The 4,221-nt window shown below is 33.9% G+C and overlaps 1 long non-coding RNA gene across 1 annotated transcript; it reads right to left on the reverse strand.

The window, feature by feature from the left end:
* Positions 1-386: 386 nt before the first annotated feature.
* LOC145058399 (uncharacterized) lies at positions 387-3,656 on the reverse strand. The gene is made up of 5 exons (XR_013686374.1): positions 2,821-3,656; positions 2,618-2,681; positions 2,317-2,495; positions 1,819-1,947; positions 387-720 (listed from the first exon to the last, which is right to left on the reverse strand). It is a non-coding gene; the product is annotated as an uncharacterized LOC145058399 (long non-coding RNA).
* Positions 3,657-4,221: the final 565 nt, after the last annotated feature.

Genomic DNA, 4,221 nt, shown 5'->3' on the forward strand with positions numbered 1-4,221 from the left:
CTTCGTTATAATTTCATAACTTCTTCGTTTGACGTCCGTTCTCGCCTAACTTTTCATCGCTTCGATACCAATAACTAGACTTTCGATCCTTGTTTAGATTGCTTCGGCTAAAAACCGCTCGATCTCAAATCGAGTATTTCAGGCTGCATACCGCTAAGCCGAAACTTCGATAAATCATAACTTCCTCATACGAAGTCAGATTTGGGCGTTCTATATATATATTCGGAAACCTCGTTTCAACTACTACAACATTAACCAAAGATATAAAGTTTATTTTACACTTAAATTTTGACGCTTATTTTTATTCTTAATTAATCAAACCATATAATTAAGCAATTAAGCACAAAACACATCATACTCAAATAATACACTTCTATTGTTTTAAAACGGGTTACAAAGGTTAACCTAGACTATTATATCAACATTAATGACAGGCCCAGAAACACAGGCGTTACACAAACAGAGAAAGATCAAAAAGAAGAAGATGATGAAATTAACTAATTCATTACACGATTAACACAATCTAAAAGATTTCCCAGGGAATCTCCCTCTCTCTAAGCCAAAAGCTTAAGAGCCAATACAAACACTATCAAATTTCTAGGCATCCCCTACCGTGACATTTCTCTCTATTTATTATAATCCTAACCAACCTAGATGAATTTACTGTTTTTACCCCTTATTGGGCCTTCTAGATTCCTATCACAAAGCTTTTGAGAGAGCCTGCAAAAATATCATCATGAATTAAACAAAAAATGCTACACAACTTGGTCGAATTTAAATATGATTATCATGGATGAGCTGTAAATGTAATGCATCTGAACACATGTTACCATTTAATGCTTCAGATGATCAATATAACAAATTATATCAAATTTATCAAAATATATGTCTTACTCAAAGTGTGGGAAGTAGTCATTTCGTTTTTTATGGTCTTTGTTAATTAATCTTTTGACAAAATATTTTGCTTCTAGGGAGACAAAAGGTGAAGGCTCTACTGGACAAAAAGTCAGATTACAAGTATATTCTGTAGGTGGTTGTTTTTTATTTTAACTTGATTGACATAACTTAATTTGGTAAGCTAAAGAATTAAACCAAAACTTTAATAGTAGAGTTGGTACAATATCATATAAAAAAAACTTTCGAAAGTACAATGTTGTAAGTTGGGAAAACTTTCAAAGTGGAATCCTTAATAAGAAAAGAGAGTGAATATACAATGTTCTAAGTGAAAAAAATAAAAATAAGATGTTATAATAAAGCATACATTTGAAAGTTGAAATGGAACATGTACTTTTTGTTTGAAACATGTAATTGAAATTCTAATTTCTCATTACTATAACAGTTGTAACAAATTATACCTAGAAACAAAGAGATAATTGTGTTAAAATGATAAACATATACTACAATAAAGCCCGACATCATATCGGCGTAACGAAATTCCGAAGCTATAAAAAAATAGAGAAAGTGCTAAATGAAGTAATGAAAGTATGATGCTATTATTAATGTCTGAAGTGCTACCTAAGCTTCAAGGATAAGTGTCAAAATAAGAAATTGGATAAAATATTATTTTGCTGGTTACATTGCCAACAAATATCAACCTTGTATCTACTTCTTTGTCTGTCTGGCTAGCAGCCGCAACAGCAAGATATGTAGACAACCATAATCAAATAAGTTAAAATTTATGATCATAAGAATCATTAAAGCAAATCATTTCTTTTAAAAAAAATGAACCAATTAATAAAATAACTTGTTTATGAACGAGGTTTTGCTCATTGACAGGTCTACACAATAGTCTGTTGGCTGAAAAGAATTAAGATGTACCTTATTTACGTCTTATGATTATAAATAGATTGAACAAGATCCAAGACATTTTTCCTATCTGGCATGCTTGGAATGACTCCTTTCACTTCGGCACAAAGAGAGGTTGCTGCTACTATAGCTACAACGCAGCTGGAAATCACCAAATCATCAAATCATTAAAATAATTTATAAAAATGCACCAAAATTATGATTAAAAAAAGGGACTTACGATTGACCTAAAGATTTCTAAGCATACCAAATACTTGGTGCAAGAATGTTTAAAAACTGTATAAAAAATTCAATCTTTTTATCATATGTTAAAGGTAAAAAAGTATAAATCCTCAAGGAAAAAAGTCACAATAATGTAAAAGTCACATAACCGAGGACCGCAGTTATAATCTTTACTATTTCAATACTCATACTTCAATTTTACCTATAAAAAGAATAAAAAACACTAGCGCAATGATACATAATTGGTTACCAAAACGATCAGGAGTGTAATTGTGTTACATAACATACCTTAAATGCATCATGGTATGTTCTATCAATGACATATGTCACCCTCCTACCAACATGAACCTAACTGGAACCAACCCTTTCCCGACTTTCTTTCAGTCATAGTATTTTACTAACATGTACCCTCTAATGTAGAGTTGTCATTACTTCCTTATCCTGAAATCCTGCCATTAGTTAGGATCCTGTCATGGTTTCAAAGAATGAGCGGTGAGCAGATTGGGTACGTAGACTCTTGTTACTAAATTACCAAGTTCACTTAAAATTACACTAAAGAAATGAATAACTAAGAAATTTATTATTAAACCTGAAGCCATCATGGTTGTAGAGGATCTTCACCTTCATACTCATCGATGGCTTTAATTATTTTTCTGAAAAAAGTTAAAAATAATCAATCTATAAGGGTCATTATGAAGCATAGCTTCAGTCAGACATTTCCCCAAACACCTAATATGCAACTACAGACACAACCACATTGTATATAGAAAGCAAATACAAATTTTTACTCACTCTTCTAATTACTGAATAGAACTGGAACCAAACATAACCTCGATTCCGGCACGAAACGTTGTCCTACTTCGATTAGAACCCCGACAAAAGAATCCAAGCCAGGAGAAACTTACATTTTTCCATTTGATACAACAACACATAAGCATGGGCTTTCACTCTTCAACATTGATAAGTTGAAACTCAATAAGTGACATATTGACAGCTTCCTTCACTCTAAAAGCAACTACATCGGTAATTTCAACAGGTCCTTATGAAATAAGATTATAGCAAAAAGTGAAAATTACCAACCATTTTTACCTTGGAACACAGCGACAAATGTGAACAACAAAATAGTCTTTCGCCCCTGTTGCAATTGAGCTTCCCTATGGAACCCTCCAATCATTTGTTCATAAGCGAATTACTAGGAACGAAGACGGATTTGCTCCATCTTGTCGAAATCAATGGTGTAGTAGCAAGGCGCCATCAAGATTTCCTTGATTCCCTTCTCCATCGATTCCTTTTCTAGTGGTGGGGATTGTGGCAGTGGCTTCTGACATACAACTTTTTTTGGAAGAAACGGTTGTTCCATTGAGTAGAGGTGGTAGAGCAGACGACGAACGGATGAAGAAACTTGAAGAAATTTAAATCTTATAGGATTGCGATGAATAGAAGTGACATTGGTGATGTTGAAGCCCTTGTTGCTGTTACGGAGAAGACGCCCAATCCCTTAAATCAAACCCTAGCACCCATAGATACTCGACGGTGGAAAATAGATGCCGAGCAGCGAGATGAACAAATCGAAGAGAAGGAAAGCAGTGGGAAGAAGCGACCGAAATGTTCACATCGGTAGTCTTGTAGGAATAGAATGAGACGATGGCGATGTAACCCCGGTTGAGGAAACTAACTCGTACATAGGTTAGATGTTGTTCCTAAAGGAACAAACTTTTAATATATATATATATATATATATATATATATATATATATATACATATATATATATATATATATATATATATATATATATATATACCCTAAATAAATATAGATAAAAAAATTAAAACTTTTAAACTGGGTGATGAGTTGTAAAGTGGTTAGTGTAACATCCGGATTTTCAGGTACATTATTTATTCGTCCATTTTTGGAGATTTTGGGAGGGACTCGGCGAGTTGATGCTTAGACTCGCTGAGTAGTGTCGCGATTTTCCACCCGGGTTAATGACCGGACTCGGCGAGTCCACGCTGTTTAATGAAACCCTAATTTTCGTGGGTTGAGACCTATTTAAAGGCCCTTATGGCCTTCATTTGCGGCTACTAGTTGATAGAGAGAGACCCAAGAGTGTGTGAACATTTTGAGAGAGAAAGGAAGCCATTTTTTATCCTTGTGTGGGTGATTTTGCAAGTAGAAGGTGACAAAGGCAGGA

The sequence above is a fragment of the Lactuca serriola genome, chromosome 6 (assembly GCF_051521515.1).
Source record: "Lactuca serriola cultivar US96UC23 chromosome 6, Lser_US96UC23_V15, whole genome shotgun sequence".
Classification (NCBI taxonomy): Eukaryota; Viridiplantae; Streptophyta; class Magnoliopsida; order Asterales; family Asteraceae; genus Lactuca; species Lactuca serriola.